Source organism: Adiantum capillus-veneris, chromosome 23 (genome assembly GCF_014529385.1).
Source record: "Adiantum capillus-veneris isolate H3 chromosome 23, ASM1452938v2, whole genome shotgun sequence".
NCBI classification, from domain to species: Eukaryota; Viridiplantae; Streptophyta; class Polypodiopsida; order Polypodiales; family Pteridaceae; genus Adiantum; species Adiantum capillus-veneris.
Genome location: NC_140953.1, coordinates 12,138,621 through 12,157,684, shown reverse-complemented (window position 1 = coordinate 12,157,684; position 19,064 = coordinate 12,138,621). Strand labels below are relative to the sequence as shown.

At 44.3% G+C, this 19,064-nt stretch overlaps 1 protein-coding gene across 2 annotated transcripts in view; it reads right to left on the bottom strand.

The window, feature by feature from the left end:
- The window catches only part of LOC147427423 (uncharacterized), a 152,948-nt gene extending 137,210 nt beyond the window's left edge, over positions 1 to 15,738 (bottom strand). For both annotated transcript variants that reach the window (XM_086497699.1, XM_086497698.1), the window contains exons 1-2: positions 15,579 to 15,738; positions 15,350 to 15,476 (exon numbers count right to left, since the gene is read on the bottom strand). The gene's annotated coding sequence lies outside the window, so the exon portion shown is untranslated. The remainder of the gene's footprint in view (positions 1 to 15,349; positions 15,477 to 15,578) is intronic.
- Between the last annotated feature and the right edge of the window lie 3,326 nt (positions 15,739 to 19,064).

The following is a 19,064-nucleotide window of genomic DNA, read 5'->3' as shown; positions in this document are numbered from 1 at the left end:
TGGCTGTTCAGCATTCGATGATGTTTCCGCGTTGGAATTTCTTTTCAAATTGGATGGATGTGATCTCTTTGGACACTGATACCATCTTTGGACACTGATACCATCTATGGTCACCACCGCAAATAGTACATGATCCTTCCTTCTTTGAAATCGAAGATGCATTTGACGAAGAGCCTTGCTGAGTATTGGAATGCCGATCTTGAGAAAAATCACATCCTTTACCACGTTCAAGTGGAGGAACATTTAAGGAAGATCTGCTTTGAGATTGTTGATCTTGAGAATAGAACCTTGAAGTTGAATAAGGTATTGTGGCTTGCTGTTTGAACTCAGATTAATGTTGCTTACTTTGGCTATAGATTTCTCTCCGATCGCCTTGTGAAAGCGAGCGCTATTTGACGATCTGTCACCAGGGAGAAAATTCCGTGTAGGGCACCGATTATCGCCAAGACGCTCCACATAGGTAATTGTAGCATCCAAGGTGTCAGGGTTGTATTTGTGCACATCGTCCTTCAGGTTGGATTCAAGTCCGTCGATAAAGCTATGAAGTTTATCAGAGGGACTAAGGGTCTCTATCTCCAAAGTTAGCCTTTGGAACTCTGTGATGTACGCGACCAAGGAACCTATCTGGCTCAGGCGGCGAAGAGAGGACCGGGCATGAAAATCCACATTGGCAAGCTCGAACGCCTTGCGAATAGCATGCCGGAATTTATCCCAAGAAGTGTTTACCATCAGCAACCCGTCGTTGCCACCAAAGAAATGCTGTGTCTTTGAGCAGAGAACTAGCAAGTGCAACTTTTTTACTCTCGACCAAGTCCGTGTTGGACAAGTAGACCTCCATTTTGAATAGCCATTGGTCCAACACGCGCTTGTCGCGGTGACCATTATACGGCTCCCGCAGTTTAGCATCAAGCTTCTTCTTCTGTGCAACATTAAAAATTTTGTAAAGTAATTGAAGTTCGCGATTGTCTACCTCTTCAGTTGGATCTGGTTCGTTTGGTTCGTCCACTGAAGCTTCGGAAGAAGGTGTTGAACCAACATGTGTAGTCCGAGAAGTTGTAGGACGATTCCGAGAATTGTTTTGCGTCTCCATCTGACACAAACGAGTGTGTAGTGATGCGACACTTGGGGAAAGTGTGGCCATCTGCTCCTTGATAAGAGTAAGGGTGTCGTCAAATTGACCACCTCCGTCTTGAGAATTCGGCATGGTTACACCTCAAAGGGAATAACGAACAGGTGCAAATTCTGGGAACAAGTTCTGGGACGAGTACTCCAGGAGCGGAAATTATGTTTAGAACAGGTTCCAGCTCTGGAGTCGGGTAATAATCTCGGGTTCTGTTCCCGAAGAAATTTTGCCGGAATATGTAAGTCGTCTTTGGCTATGACGGCAAAATGTCTCGCGAGCGCAAAGTGCACACAAGGCGCCAACACGGGAGAGTGGAAGAGAGAGTGACGCCGGCAATAAACAAATGCGTGAATTCATGTTGATCTTGTGGGTTTTCTCTTTGTTTTCTTAAGTTAGTTTATTTGGGGGTTTATATAATCAAGTGAGTGAGTTCACATGGGCTTTTAAAAAATTGGGTAAATTTTGGGGTAAGTCAGTCAAGTTTGGCCGTGCACCTAATTAGATCCGGCGGACAAAACTTAAAAGGAAGTTTCTAAGGCTAAATTTCCGGCCATCGTAAAAATACTCTGTAGTGTAAGTTTTCAGCCAGCGTAAGAATTTATCCAGCGTTGAAATCAGTCAAGTATCCAATTGTTCCAGCGCAGAAATTCAGCCAGTGTTTCAGCGTTTCAACTGAGTGGTGCGTCGCTTCAGAAGAAAAGGGGGGCAGGCTGCTTGCTGTGAGTGTGTTCGCATGAAGGGGTGCGAGAGCAGAGGTGCAATTCAACAATCAGCCTAGCGTTTCCAGAATTCAGCCCAGCATATGTCTGAAATTCATCCCACAAAGGGGTGCGCAAAGCGGTACGTCTCCTTGGGGAAAGGGTGCGCATGGACGAAGGTGTGGCTGCCTGCTAGGTCCGTGCCCTTTCACATGAAGGGGTGTGAGAGTGGGCTCGAAGGGTTACCACCCAAGGGATGGGACACGTGAAGAGTCACCAGCCTAAATTCACCAGGTACGCGATACACACGCATCTGTGTTCTCTGTTTTATTCATAACATTGAAAAAAAATTCAAGTTACCTCATGCTCATAGTTGTGTGTATACCACCTTTCTTCTGCTTCCATGCAACGCCGGAAGAGGGAGGGAGAGTGTAGCGGCCAGGGTGAGAGACTCACAACCTTCGGATCCCGGGAAAAATTTTGCTTTGATACCAATGTAAGGATTCTAGTTACTAATCCTTAATTAAGTACTTAAACTCATGATTAAGACTTAAGAAACTTGAACTGTACTCAGAAACAAGACTTAGAAGACTCTGTGTTGATTGATTGAATGTGTGATACAAGGGCTCCTTATATAGAAGACGAAGAGACACAAATGAAAAGACCCGTCTCCTGGTGAAGAGACATGACTTTAGATGTAAAGACACATCCTTTCGGCGAAGAGCTGCAACCATTGGGCGAAGAGCCGCACCCGTAAAGCGAAGGGGTGTAACCAATCGCCGAAGGAGTGTGGCTTTTGGCGAAGAGGTACGTCTCTTGAGCGAAGGGTCATGACCATCCAAGCGTAGGGGTTCTCCTTGGCATGGCACTTTGCGTATCTGCAACTAGGAGTGTATGTAATACTGCAACATAGTCACAATCGTGACAAGTCCATTTGATGCTTAGGAGACTTAGCTGCCGCAAGCATGTCTGCTCTTTAGTCCATATCATATTATATGCACATGTCTATATTCTACATCTTGTTCTCATTCATCTCCCCCATATTAAATGATCAGTTCAATATGAGAAAGTCTTTTTGGAATAGGAAAATATTAAATTTTATTACATTACCTCTCTCTTGAAGCCATAGTCGTCCTCGACTATGAGGTAGAAAAGATAAAGTCTTAGTCATTAGTCTACGTTTCTTAGCGGGTAGAGAATCTCTTTTTACCCTACGACATCATTCTAGAATGAATGACTAGTCCATTTGGTGCTTGGGAGACTTAGTTGCCGCAAGCATGTCTACTCTTTAGTCCATATCATACTCCCAAAGTAGAGTGAAAAATTCTACTTGGTATTTGAGTGACGTCGTCATCACACATGATTCTAAACATGCATACTATTTAAATTTGTGCACAAAAGAAAATTAGTCTTATAAGACAAAAGCATTGTTCATTTAGAAAGTATTTACATTTGCTTGCTCTAGTTACAGCATTGTAAGCATTGACAAGGTTCATATTATCCTTAAGTTGTGTTCCTTGCATCCATCTAGCATCTTCAAAAGGATAGTTTTTAAATTTAATAAGATACCGTCGGATAATCTTACCACGTCTTAGTACCTTGTCTTCGTGTCGAAGAATCGATTCGGACTGCAGCACCTCTTCTTGATCTTCGATCTCTCGCGGATCCACAATTATTGATTCTTTTGGTGGCTCGCCTTTGTAAGGCTTGAGTAGGCTCACATAAAAAGCATTGTGAATGAGCCAATGGTGGAGCAACTTGAGTTGATAGACCATCTCGTTGATTGCTTTTAAGATTTGGAAAGGACCATAGTATCTTTTTGCTAACTTAGCATAATACTTTTGGTGGCCCATAGGATTTTTGCCCGTAGTTTGGCTCAGTCGAGCCTTGGGAAACTTCAGTAGGACCCAATCATTTTCCTTGAAGGCTAAGGCCCTTCTGTGCTTGTCAACAGCAGCCTTTGGTCTTTGTTGAGAGATGGATATAGCCTCCTTAATCTTTTGAAAAGATCCTTGTAGGTCTCGGCTGTACTCATCAGCGGCGAAGATCTTCCCATGTACCTTAAGTAGCAAGGGACTTTTAGGTCTTCAATCACTGATTTCAAAAGGAGCCTTCCCTGTAGTATATGGACAGTGTTATTGTACGCATACTCTACAAGAGGTAAGTACTTCTCCCATTAGGCACATTGATCTACTTCTGTAACATAAGTCTTGAGTAGATCGAGAATCGTAAGGTTGGCTATTTCACTTTGGCCATCCGTTTGTGGGCGATAGACCAAAGAGAAATTTAGCCGTGTATCTATATTCTCAAAGAGACCCTTCCAGAAATTACTGGTCATTCGAGGATCTCTATCCAACACTATTGATGTTTGCAAGCCATGGTGTTTAAAAATTTGGGATATGAAGAGGGTTGCCATTTGGTGTGCCTTGATAGTCTTCTTGACAAGTATGAAATGTGCTTAATTGCTAAACCTATCAACTATTGTCCATATTCCCGTATTTCCATGAATAGACTTGGGCAATCCAAAGATAAAATCCATGGATATGCTTTTCTATGGTGAATTGGGAATTGGAAATGGTTGGAGTGATCCAGGTTGCTTCCCCCTATCCTACTTGGTCTTTTGGCATACCACACATTTGGAAACATACTCTTGTATGTCCACTTTCATGGTAGGCCAATAGAAATACGTCTCTACTCCTCAAAGAGTAGGTTGAATTCCTCTATGCCCCGCATAGGGAGGAGCATGGGACTCATACTTTACTTTCTCGCGAAGAGAGTGAGTAACACAGCCGATTGCCATGGAGAAGATAACCATCCTGCAAAGTGAATGGTTCTTCTTTCTTACCTAAGGCAAGGTCTGAAATTACATCTTTAAAATCAGGGTCACTAGCATACTCATCTATCATGGAAGATAGATCATTTGAGTTGCTATGGACACCGCATGGGCCCTTGACCGTCGTGATAGTGCATCAGCTACTTGATTGTGCTTGCTAGCAATGTCTCCAATATGAAAATTGAATTGCGAAAGAAAATTTGCCCACCTCATTTGTTTGTCGGAGAGCTTGGTTTGCGTCGTGAAGTACTTAAGACTTTGGTGATCCGTTCGTAGGATGAATGGAGTCCATGTATCAAGGGCATGTAGGACAGCTAGTAGCTCCTTTTCGTAGATGCCCAAGACACACTCATCGCAATTGAGTCTTCGACTCTCATATGTTATGGCATGCCCTTCTTAAAGCAAGACTGCTCCAAGGCAATCTCCACAAGCATCACATTGGACCTCAAATGGTTTTGAGAGGTCCGGAAGTGTAAGCACATGTTGAGAGGTAAGTTTTTCTTTAAGCTTATCAAAGGCATTTTGCTCCTTGGCAGACTATACGTACTTAACATTCTTCTGTGTCAAGTCATGTAACAGTCTTGCTATTTAGGAGAACTTAGCTATGAAGCGTCTATAGTATGCACACATGCTTCATAGCTTATGTAGATTCCTTGGGTTAGGTCATCCGTTTATTACCTCTAACTTTGTTGGATCCATACGGATACCATCTTAAGAGATAATGTGACCTTAGTATTGAATCTCTTAAGGAAAAAATTCTCTCGTCTTTGGATTAATGAAAAGTTTATTCTCTCTCAATGCTTGAAAAATTACTTGGGAGGTGTTGCTTATGCTCCTCAATGGATTTGGAGTAGATGATGATATCATCGAAGAACACTCCAGTAAACATACGGTAGGGTCGAAAGATTTTCTTTATCAAGCGGTTAAACGTGACTAGAGCATTTGTCAAGCCAAAAGGCATGACAAGATATTATAAAGACCAAACGTTGTGCGAAACGCGGTCTTTATGATATGTTCATTCACTATCCTTACGTCAGGTGCAGCGGAAGAGAATAAGGATTTGCTCGGATCTAGTACTCCGCACACAAACACAAGGGACACTTTACTTCACTTGAAAGAACTGAACTAAACTGAAAGAAAGAGAGAGACGAGAGAGAGAGAGAGAGAAAAGAGACGACACAAGGATGTTGGGTCCCAACCCTCAAGGGCCCCCTTGCTCTGTTGCCAAAGCAAGTACTTTCTTTATTCTTGCACAATGCTGATACAATGACTAAATCCTGAGATGTTGATGCTAATGGGTATTGATGCTATTGATGCTGGGTATTGGGTACTGAAGGGTACTGAGGTATTGAGGTTCTATGTTGAAGACGGGAAGGTCGACGGCGAGGTGTATGTCGAAGACGATGAAGTCGACGACGAGGTACTAAGGGTCTTTGTCGACGACGATACTATGTCGAAGACAAGGAACTCGACGACGGTTCTGTGTCGATGATGGTGAAGTCGACAACGGTTCTGTGTCGAAGACGATAATGTCGATGATGGGGTCTACGTCGAAGACGATGATGTCGACGACGAGTACTGCTGGTCTATGTCGACGACGATGATGTCGACGACAGACGAGGACGATGGTGACTGTGACGATGACGACAATGGTGTCGTCATCAAGTCCGAGACTGCATTGACGATGACAAAGGTGTCGTCGTCAAGATAGGGATGTGCGATGACGATGACGATGACGATGTCGATGTCGATGGTGCCGACGACGACGGCGTTAAGGCTGAAAACTGAAAATGTTGGGCTGTCTGCTGAAATCTGAAAACGCCAGGCTGATCTGGGTCTTCTTCTTCTTGAGAAAACGCTAGGGCTCCTGCTAAGGTGCCGCCTACCTGCTGGGTGCCTGCCTCCTTGTGTCCCTGCTTCTTTTGCTTTTCTTGAGTGCCCAATGGGTTTCTTTTATAGATCTTTAGCAATTTGCCCTACCTACTTTTCCAACAAACTTACAAAAAGAATTCCAAAAGTCACTTTTAATAAAATGACTTATAAGAGGTGGTTCACGCGATAAAATGCCTGCATGATGAAATGACTGTTCTTGTGCAAGAGAGGGTGTGCAAGTGTGACTGGCCTCGACATGCACGTCCTGCTAAAGGCTCACAAAGGTGCTAGGCTCAGTCCTAAGCTAAGACTAACACTAGACTATGGCAGAAGCATATCCACGTGGCGTAAGTGAAGTGCGCACGTGACATCCCCCCCTGTTAAAAGTGAGGCACAGCTGCCGAACTTCTATCTGTACTTTTGCTGCTGACTTATGAATGCTTCTGATGCTGTGGATGCACAAACAAAAGCAGATTCCTCCGAACCAAGACTGGTGGTACTGCGGGTGTTGTGGATACTGCTAGCGATGAAAACACCGTGTAAGGGTCACTGTCCAACCTTACTACGATTGCCGAATATCAGCCTGGGCTGACTCTCCTTGCTGTAGCAAGAGCTGTTCTCCGTACACTGACTGTGGTGAAAACATTACCGGTGTTGATGGATTGAGGTGTGGTTCCGGAGTCCTTTCCAAAGGTTCAATGACGAGGGAAATGGATGCACGCTACATGCGAATGTGAATGCAGAAGAGGTTAGGGATCCTGTCTCCAACTCCTTCCATATCCACATACAAGGCTAGGAGATCCTGGTACTCAAGATCTGGGTTTTCGTGTATCCGATGTCGATCTTCTTTCAAAGACATGGCAATGAAGATGGGAACTGGTAAGTCCATGGTCGGGACTCAAAAAGATTATTCAGGGTAAAAAAACTGGGAGAGGTTTCTTGGGTTCTTGGGTTCTTGATGGTTTTTCTTGGGTTCCTTGGGGTTCTTGGTTCTTGAGGCTCTTCTTTAGGTTCTTGATGGTTCTTCCCTTGAGTTCGCGAAGCCGAAGCACGCACAAAGCTCTAATACCAATGTCAGGTGCAACGGAAGAGAATAAGGATTTGTTCGGATCTAGTACTTTGCACACAAACACAAGGGACACTTTACTTCACTTGAAAGAACTGAACTGAACTAAAAGAGAGAGACGAGAGCGAGAGAGAAAAGAGACGACACAGGGATGTTGGGTCCCAACCCTCAAGGGCCCCCTTGCTCTGTTGCCAAAGCAAGTACTTTCTTTATTCTTGCACAATGCTGATACAATGACTAAATGCTGAGATGCTGATGCTAATGGGTACTGACGCTACTGATGCTGGGTACTGGTGTACTGAAGGGGTACTGAGGTATTGAGGTTCTATGTCGAAGACGGGGAGGCCGACAACGAGGTGTATGTCGAAGACGATGAAGTCGACGACGAGGTACTAAGGGTCTTTGTCGACGACGATGAAGTCAACGACGATACTATGTCGAAGACGGGGAAGTCGACGACGGTTCTGTGTCGATGACGGTGAAGTCGACGACAGTTCTTTGTCGAAGACGGTGATGTCGACGACGGGGTCTATCTCTAAGACGATGATATCGACGACAGGTACTGCTGGTCTATGTCGATGACGATGATGTCGACGACGACAACGATGGTGACTGTGACGATGACAACGATGCTGTCGTCGTCAAGTCCGGGACTGCGATGACGATGACGAAGGTGTCGTCGTCAAGATAGGGATCTATGATGACGATGTCGATGTCGAAGGTGTCAACGACGACTGCGTTAAGGCTGAAAACTGAAAATGTTGGGCTGTCTGTTGAAATCTGAAAACGCCAGGCTGATCTCGGACTTCTTCTTCTTGAGAAAACGCTAGGGCTCCTGCTGAGGTGCTGCCTGCCTGTTGGGTGCCTGCCTCCTTGTGTCCCTGCTTCTTCTGCTTTTCTTGAGTGCCCAATGGGTTTCTTTTATATATCTTTAGCAATTTGCCCTACCTACTTTTTCAACAAACTTACAAAAAGAATTCCAAAAGTCACTTTTACTTATAAGAGGTGGTTCACGCAATAAAATGCCTGCATGATGAAATGATTGTTCTTGTGCAAGAGAGGGTATGGAAGTGTGACTTGCCTCGACATGCACGTCCTGCTAGAGGCTCACAAGGTGCTAGGCTCAGTCCTAAGCTAAGACTGACGCTAGACTATGGCAGAAGCATGTCCACATGGCATAAGTGAAGTGCACACGTGACACCTTATTTGATGATAGCCACTTTTTAGATCAATCCGACTGAAGTAGGTCGAGCCTTGTAGCTTATCGAACAGATCTTCTACCCGTGGTACAGGAAATCTATTTTTGATAGTGATACGGTTTAGTGCTCGATAGTCCACACACATGCGATATGTGCCATCTTTCTTTTGCACTAGAAGAACTGGTGAACAAAAGGGAGAGGAACTAGGTCTCACCATCCCTTTATCTACCAGTTCATGCACTTGCCTCATAATCTCCTCCTGTTGAGCTTGAGAAACTCTATAAGAAGGCTTATTAGGCGGTAAGCTCCCAAGTAGAAGCTCTATGTTATGGTCATCATCCCCTCGTTTTGGAGGTAGCTCTCCAGGGATGCCTTCGATTAAAACATCTTGGAATCCATTTAAGAAATTAGACAACTCTGATTCCTCTCATCTTTACCTAAAACATTAGGGTCATTAGTGGATTCTTTGACAAAAATCATGTACGTAGAAACAGAGCTTTTCATTGACTTATCAAAAACAGATGAATTACAAGTGGTATAGTACGACCACACTCATTAGCATCTATATACATACTCTTTTCCCTGTAGGTGAAGTAGATTCTCCTATCAAGGAACTTTATGTTGGCAGCCATGCGGTTGAACCATAGTACCCCTAGGATAGCATCCTCATGTTGGAGAGGGGAGATGAAGAAATCTTCTTTGTCGACATAGCTTTGGAAATGAAACCTCAACTTCCCAATTACGGGCGTGACAGAGGCTTGTTGTCCCTTGAAAGTTCCATCAACAGTGACCGTATCTCCCATCTAGAAAGCTTGTATGCCCAGCTTTGTGGCCAACTCCTTGGATATAAAGTTGTGAGTAAAGCCAGGGTCAAAGAGAATAAGGGCATCATGCTTCCTCACCCTTCCCCAAGCATAGGAAAGGGATGAGCCTTTGCAATGAGTATCCTATTTTGGAGCTTCAATCATGGAAGATCTAAGAATGTCATTGCATACGTTTCTTTTGGGGCAAGAACGATAAGCATGCCCTTGCTCCCCACACTTAAAAGCATTTATGGTCTTTACGAAAGGCCTCTAATTCTTCGGGAGAGCTTATTTTACCTTTATAAGCTCCTATCTCCTTGGCCTTGTTGTTGTTGGTGTTGGTGTTGCCTTGGAAAGAGTTTTGAGCATTGCTCTTCCCTTTAGCTTCATTTCGATCCTTGTTTTCCATGGCTTGAAATTTCTTCTCGACTCTTTTTGGAAATTCATCCTTGAAGCAACCATAGTGTGGTGGATGACATCGGTGATAGTGCTAGGCCATTGTGAGTTGACATACTTGGCCATTTCTTCAGGTAATCCCGCACAAAATTGTTGCTTTTGTTCGACGGAGTCTATCCTTTGAAAGACTGTAGCTTTGAGATGTAAATCCCAAAGCTTGTCTACATATTTGTGGATAGACTCGTTGAAGAGTAGCTTCAAACTTCACCATTCGGTGAGCACTTTGTCCTTGGCATCGCTTGCAAGGAATTGCTTCAATATGGAAACTCGTAGAGTTTTCCATGTTCTTGGGGCTTCGCCATTCCCACGGAGACTAGCCCACCATTGACAAGCAAACTTTTGGAAGTGCATAGAGTCAGGAGGACGTGGCAATTGCTAACTTGAGTTGTTGGTTTCTTTCCAATGATTTTTGTTTAATTTTTGGGACCCTCTTTTTGAAGATGCAAATGACCGGACATTGCATGGCCAGTGTGAAACGGCCAACAACCGAGAGTTTCACCCGCAGTCCGAAAGGGCAGGTCGCCACGAGATGGTCGGGCATGTCGGCACTGGAATCCGCACAGTAAAAGGGTGTCTAGGCTCAATTCAAAGTCATTTAGGCCCCCCGCGACACTTATAAGTTGGTGCATGCTAGGGAATTAACTCAAAAGAGGCAAACTAGACACATGGCGCTCCAAATGCAATTGCCAAAAGCATCAGCAAGAGGGGGCCTCCCATTTCAAGAGAGGGAGACTGATTTCAACCCATAAGTGTGCTACAGTGTGTGTGCGTAGTGGGTGCAGGTGATCACAGCTTGAATGGAAAGCTTGCCTTCTCCCGACGATTTGCTCTCGCGCATCTCTCTCTCCCCTTTGCACATATGGTAATGCCCCTCTAGTTGGGCTTCTCAGATAACCATGTACAGTTATGGGGGTTTTATGCGCGTTTTCCAAGGCAAGAGCCTTCTGTACAGAAACCAGATTAGCTAATTGCTAATCCCCTTCAGGTATGCACAGTTCCATCGCGAAGGAATGCGAAAACGGAGAGTTTTCTCGCGTGAAAACTCATCCGATTTGAAAGGGATTTGTCCCATTGCGTGCGGGAGCACCTGAGACATGCGTAGGCGTGCTCGCTTCGCTCAAAACGGTCCAAAACAAAGAACTACAGCCTGCTGTGTTTTCCTGCAGGTTTAGGGTTTCGCACCTAAACTGTAGGGAATCGGCAGGGGAGCCTCGGAAAAGCCTTGGGATGCATGTACATGGCAGTAGGCACCTAACAGTGGCAAAGCAGAAAATTACAGCATGCTGAAATTGACCTGCAGCTCACTAGAAAGTTTCCATACCACAAGGGAAAGTGTCCTTGATGTGTTCTTTTGACCTACAGGGTTATTTGCGCCATTATGAGGGCGAAATTGGGTCAAAAACCTGCAATTACAGCCATGGACAGGTTTGGACAGCTTGGTGAGGGTTAGGTGAAAGCGTTCGGATCGTTTATTTGCCAGCGGAGCCTCGGGGAAGCATTGGGTGCTTGTACAGATTTCCTGCGAGGAATCTCGTCTAATTCAAGGGGCAAGTGACTTTACAGATGCGAGTTCTCGAGGGCAACCCACAGAAGTGATCGGCACGCGAATTGGAGCGCAAAACAGAGAATTCAGCGAGTTGTAATTTCTCGCCAAGTTTTGTAAAGTGCTCTATAGTGCGTGGAAAGTCACATTGTACTTGGGATTTTGTCCGTGGAGACTTCTACTTTGGTTATGTTGCCGAAATCAGGTTAGAGTAGAGGAATCCCAGCCCGATAAAAGTGGGACAGCTTGTAGAAGTTTATAGGTTTTTCTCAAGTATAGTAAGAATAAAGAAATACCGAAAGGGACGCCAGTCTTTGGGGCCAACAGGGTGTCGTTGTCTGCTTGGTAGTACTCTAGCTACCAGGCCGTGGTTTGTCTTGAAGTGTTGAATTCCAGTCACAGGCTTATTCGTAAAGTTCCTTTGTGTCGAAAAGTTAAAGTAAAGTTTCGGGTGAAAGCCTAAGTCTACCGCCCTACGGGCCAGTTTCATGGTTCCGTTGCCAGGACAGAATCACTTTTACCTCAAGAAGTGAGCCTCGGTTGGTTTGGTGAAGACACACAACACAGGAACTTGGAATTACACTATGGCTGACAGGATGGATGACACCAGGGAAGAGGGTTCCTCTTCACAGAATAGACAGGAAATTCCGCATGTTCGCCCTGCCAAAAAGTGATCAAATTAGGGCTGATTTTCTACTACGTTTTTAAGGTTTGCAAGTATGAACCAAGATGAGATAGGGAGAGGTCTCAAGGTGGTAGGTTGGCCACTAGATCTCTTGGCGGAGTGATGTGGGTCTGCAGGTGGCACGCTGCTCACCGATTCTCTAAGGCGATTGCTTGGATTCTTTGCAGCATTGGTAAATCATCTTGACATTTGAGCTTACTTGATCATGAGTAGTACGCTACAGTGTTGTGGAATTATGCTCGTTTACAGAGGCAACAGCCTCTTACACAGGTAAAAGTTAAGACACAAGTTGCAAGATCCTATTTGGTGAAGTTCAAGAACTATCCACCTATGGATACAAAGTGGATGGAAGAGCATGAATTGTCAGAGTCACCAAATGTATTGCAACTTTACCTTGAGGCCTTTGGGTTACAGCCTACGTATGCCCCAACCCAACGTCTGCAAAGGAGAGGTAATGATAGAACTAGCACATCAAATGTACTCATGGTGATTCAGTGCAATAGCAGTGTACATTGTTTGACAAAATTATGAAGGTCTCATTAAGTCATTTGTACCCATGTTTTGACAATCTTTCTTGCAAATACATGCGATGATAAAAGGATGCTTACAACACTAAATCATCTATGGCATGTATATATGGCACGCAATTGAGGGCGTTTGAGATTTTAAGAGGGCGGTATGTCACGAGGACATGACAATTGCTAACTTGAGTTGTTGGTTTCTTTGCGATGATTTTTGTTTAATTTTTGGAACCTTTTTTTTTAAGTTGCAAATGACCGGCCATTGCGTGGCCAGTGTGAAATGGCCAACAGCCAAGAGTTTCACCCACAGTCGGGAAGGGCACGTCGCCACGAGATGGTCACGCCTGTAGACTCTCGAATCCGAGTAGTAAAAGGGTGTCTAGGCACAGTTCAAAGTCGTTTAGGCCCCTCGCGACACTTATAAGTTGGTGCATACTAGGAAATTAACTCAAAAGAGGCAAACTGGACACATGGCGGCTCCAAATGCAATTGCCAGAAGCATCAGCAATAGGGGACGCCCATTTCAAGAGAGAGGGCTGATTTTAGCCCATAAGTGTGCTACAATGTGTGTGAGTAGTGGGTGCAGGTGATCACAGCTTAAATGGAAAGCTTGCCTTTTTCCTTGCTCTATGTAGCGCGACGATTTGCTCTCGTGCATCTCTCTCTCTCCTTTGCACATATGGTAATGCCCCTCTAGTTGGGCTTCTCAGATGACCATGTACAGTTATGAGGATTTTATACGCGTTTGCCAAGGCAAGAGCCTTATGTGCAAAAACCAGATTAGCTAATTGCTAATCCCCTTCAGGTACGCACAGTCCCATCGCGAAGGAATGCGAAAACGGAGAGTTTTCTCGCATGAAAACTCGTCCGATTTAAAAGAGATCTGTCCCATTGTGTGCGGGAGCACCTGAGACACGCGTAGGCATACTCATTCCGCTCAAAACGGTCCAAAACAGAGAATATTCCGCTCAAAACGGTCCAAAACAGAGAATTACAGCCTGCTGTGTTTTCCTATAGGTTTGGGTTTCGCACCTAAACTGCAAGGAATCGCCAGGGGAGCCTCGGAAAGGCCTTGGGATGCATGTACATAGCAGTAGGCACCTAACAGTGGCAAAACAGAAAATTATAGCATGCTGAAATTGACCTGCAGCTCACTAGAAAGCTTTCATACCGCAAGGGAAAGTGTCCTTGACGTGTTCTTTTGACCTACAAGGTTATTTGCGCCGTTATGCTGGCAAAATTGGGTTAAAAACCTGCAATTACAGCCATGGACAGGTTTGGACAACTTGGTGAGGGTTAGGTGAAAGCGTTCAGATCGCTTATTTGCCACGGGAGCCTCGAGAAAGCATTGAGTGCTTGTACAGGAGAATTTAGAGATTTCCCGCGAAGAATCTCATCTAATTCAAGGAGCAAGTGACCCTACAGATGCGAGAGCTCGAGGGCAATCCACAGAAGTGATCGGCACGCGAATCAGAGCGCAAAACAAAGAATTCAGTGAGCTGTAATTTCTCGCCAAGTTTTGTAAAGTGCTCTATAGTGCGTGGAAAGTGTACTTCGGATTTTGTCCGTGGAGACTTCTACTTTGGTTATGTTGCCAAAATCGGGTTAGAGCAGAGGAATTTCAGCTCGATAAAAGTGGGAGAGCTTATAGAAGTTTATAGGTTTTTCTCAAGTATAATTAGAATAAAAAAATACCGAAAGGGACGCCAGTCTTTGGAGCCAACAAGGTGTCATTGTCTGCTTGGTAGCACTCTAGCTGCCAGGCCATGGTTTGTCTTGAAGTGTTGAATTGGCTTATTCGTGAAGTTCCTTTGTGTCGAACAGTTAAAGTAAAGTTTTGGGTAAAAGCCTAAGTCTACCGCCCTACGGGCCGGTTTCACATAGCTACATGGCGTAGCTTGGAGGACTCTGTGAAGCCCTCATCTCCAAAGGCCATCGAACTGTTGGATGAAGGCAAAAACTTTGTTTGTAGCACCAAATGTGATGTGGCACTGCAAGTGTTCTCACATGACAGAGGATCCTACACGAGTCGAGCAAGATCGGAGGAGGTATCCACCGGATCGAAGGCCGGTCCGTGTCAGCACCTCGTCTTCCATTGCCTGTTTCTACCAATAGGCCTGGCGTTCTATGATCTCCTCAATACCCGTTGTGCACAAAGACGCTTGTATGGCTGTCTACACTCATTCATCATATCATATGTTCTGGAGCATTGTCCCAGATTAGTCCGGTAGCTATCGAGCCAATTACTACAGCAGATTTTAGCAATGTAATTTAGCTATCGATCACTAATCTTTCCAGAAGCTCACCAACTCAATTGTTCCACCCCTCTAATATGCTATTAATGGCAAACTTCTGTGTAAGCATGAATGCTCCAAGATCCCAGACCTAATCTGAAACAAAAGACATGCAAATGCTGTAACAATGAAGCTAAGTATAGAAATATCATGATGCAATTGGCAGTTCTAATGTGGCAATCTGATAGAGAGGTAGACCAATACGCAGCTTGCTCCTTGAACAACACAAAGCCTCATCAGAAGGGCTCAAACTTACCAAAGGAGGCGTTAATCCATTGCCCACATGCTGAAGATTCTTTAAAGACAAATCTGCTCTTGCAAAGCGCACACAAGAATTCTGCGTATGGGACCAAGACTCCCCTCCCTGATGTCTACAACGACAGCTGCAATTAAATGTGGCAATGTTTATTCAGCTCGTTGTCTCGTTGGGTTATTTGCACTCTCCTCGGAATTGAACAAAAATTTAATGTAGGGGAGGGACTCACCTTGAGTTCAGACCTCCACCCTGAGTTATCAGTGCTTGAATTTCTTAAGCCAGCAAGCTTTCCATGCATTGTCCATGTGTCTGCGGCGCACGTGGTGTGTGTGTGTGTGTGTGTGTGTGTGTGAGAGAGAGAGAGAAAGGGGGCCGCTAGTGGGGGTGGGTGTTGTAAAAGTTCAACACTCAAGTGGTTTTAACTTTTGAGGTTCTACTTAGGCCTCTGTCACACACGTCCGTCCGCCCGGATGTGTGTGAGGATGAGGGGACAAAAAATGATCGGGTGAAGACGTCGTCCACAGCTCCTCAAAATCTCTCGCAACAGACCCCTCGCCCATCTTCATTCATTGGCGGATAGCCGCAAAACAAGCAACGCGAAATTCATCCAAAGTACTTGAACCCGACACGACAGCCAGAGATCGCGAAGCACGCACCACTTGGGCTACAGCTATTGGATGCTACTAATCTAGAAAAGTAAATACTTAGTGTCTGTCCGCGCTGTCTGACAAGCCAAGCACCCAAGTTTTGATTTTACGGCCTTATTCGTTGCTCATGTGTGACAGGGGCCTTACTAATCTCATTGTTAGGAACAAATTTTTAGAAAAATTCAAAATAATGATAATAACGATGAGATTTTTATATGGGTTGCTCTTTTGACTCAAATAATGATTATTTTCATATGATTTCTTTTGATACCTTGAAAAGAAGCATAATGAAAATTTATGTTATTCATGAGTTTTGATGTGAGTTATTTTTTCAACTCAAAATAATGATTAATATGACATGATAGATTTTTTCAAAAATTTGTTGTTTCTTTTCTCTTAGCTCAAAACAATGATAAACAAGTGATAAAATCACGAGGCCTTGGCTTTAGATTAGGAATGAAAGGTAAAAAAAGACCACTAGTTTAATTTGAACAATATGCTACATTCCTACATTGCCTCGGAGAGAGAGAGAGAGAGAGAGAGAGAGCGCTATGTGTGAACAGCAGTGCGAAATCAGAGGGATCTTTTAGGCATGTGATCGATGGGGTTGACCACGAAGAGATATTGCTCTTTTTGGAGCCTACCCTAAAGGGCAGCAAGGACAGAGAGAGACCAAAAAGCACATTTGGCTGCCAAACACCATCACCACCTAAAAGAGCAATATCTCTTCGTGGTCAACCCCATCAATCACATGCCTAAAAGATCCCTCTGCTTTCGCACTGCTGTTGACACATAGCTAGCTCTCTCTCTCTCTCTCTCTCTCTCTCTCTCTCTCTCTCTCTCTCTCTCTCTCTCTCTCTCTCTCTCTCTCTCTCTCTCTCTCCACCTGGTTACATCTTATTAAATGAAGCTTTGTTTAATTACAAAGGAACCCCACATGTACAAAACTAAAAGAGCCACCGTCCTGTTGTGGAATGTGGATTGAAAAGCTCGTATGATTCGCACTGTCGCATCATCAACCCAGCACAAATCCCAATACAATACATAATCCAACACCAACCCGTATACCAAAGTAATTTCACCTTCTTCCCCTTGCTGCATGTAACCCCCCAACAGTCCTGGTTGCTTGCAATCAAGTTGTTGATAAAAAGAATACGCCTCCACTTGACTTGCGATGTCAGCTAATGTAGAACTGTTATTTGATCTCTCCACTTCCTCGGAATCCAAGGTACTTTTTCGACCTAATTTCCACCGCACCAAGAGCTCAACTGTCTGAACCGGGGCCCACAATAACGTCCAGTGACATAGTGTGCGCTTATGTCTCACGTGTCAATGCAAGGAACTTGCTGATACACCATGTGCGAGCCATAAATGGCTCCAAGCACACAACAAGACTAAACTAGTAAGCTCAAAGAAGGAGATGGTGTGTCACTCACCGCTCTACGCTTGCTTCGTGGAGGATTCCTCGTCGCGAAGAAGAAGGAGCCGCCGCTTCACTGCGCTCAACCGCTTCGCCGCTGCCGTGCCGTCGTCGCAATGCTCGATCGCACTCTCTCTCTCTCTCTCTCTCTCTCTCTCTCTCTCTCTCTCTCTCTCTCTCTCTCTCTCTCTCTCTCTCTCTCTCTCTCTCTCTCTCTCTCGCACGCGTACACACACACACAAGGAGATGAAGAAGAAGAAGATGGAGATGGAGCAAGAGGACTCTTCTATTGCACAAATGAGAGAATGAGTGAATTTTAGGTTTAGTTGACTTTTATATGAGCTCGCCCCATTCACACTTGGGCGCCCATGCTTAGCCAGCTAATCCCTTGAATGTTCCAGTTAGAGTGCGCCTCTCATCGGCGATCACTCTTACCCTTTTCCTATTGGACCGACAAGCCCGGTACCTGACTCTACCAAATAAATAATACAATGTCCGCCATAGGTTACAACGTCCGTTGTAGGTGATAGGGTGTCCGTGAGCCGTAAGGGTTAACATGCCCCCCTTCCTGATGTAGATTCCGTCCTCAGAAGCTATTGAGTTGAAGCTCGTTCGTCGAGGTGGAAGAGCATTTGAGATGAATGTCCTTAGCCTTCTTCAGTCACTGCAAAATCAAACAACATTGGCACAGTAATTGCATTCTCATAAGCGATTAAAAAGCATATGAAGTTTTAGACAGACAAATTGATTGGTAACAGAATTTTAAACGATTTGTTAACAATAAACATTAAATTGCAATATAATCAAATGCATAAACAGATGTAAAGGTAAAAAATTAAACAAGTCTGGGGTCGCTAATTTAACAGTCGAAAGGCACTAGAGATCGACTATTAATACCATGGGTAAGCTTCTTAATTTTCTCTGGTCAATTAAGTTGTTTAATCGCGAGAGCCAAGTATTTCATGTTCGAGGACTGACTAGAGGCTATACCTAAAAGACCTTGTAGTTAAGCTACGATAAAAGGAATTTCTCATGAAATCATCGTCTGACTGATTACCTTTTCTTTGACCCCCCAAAGTCTTTTCACAGTGATTCAATTTTGATGTGTGTGCTTATTTTGTATGGCTTGGGTTTTTTGCTTTTCAAGGAAAAGCGCCCACACTGGGAACCTCTAGGGCTCTAGTACCATAGGCGATACATGTGAGTGAAGTACCCAATCAAGCTAAGATTTTTCTTCCAGCTTAAGATTTTACATTGTGGCACTTTGATTTTTTGTTTGTTCATTTTCAACATTTTAATTTTGTAACTTTGGGGGGTCATATAACACTGTTACCCTCCCCAGGCTCATCACATTAGTAAACTCCCTTTATAATACTTAAGCTAAAGGTCAATAGGGTCAAGCCCACTAGAAAGCCCTAGTACATTTCACACAATGCTACCTAAATCGGATTAAGAACCTAAGTAACCATTGATTATTAGGAAGGCATTCCCCATGGTATTAAGAGAAGATCTCTAACACCTAGCTTGGTCAAACTAGCTTAGTCGGACTGCTTGATTTTTAAATCTAGACAAGTGATTATGACAAAAAATTACATTGAATTTAATGTTTGATACTAAGCAAATGTGTTGGATATTATGCTACCAATCA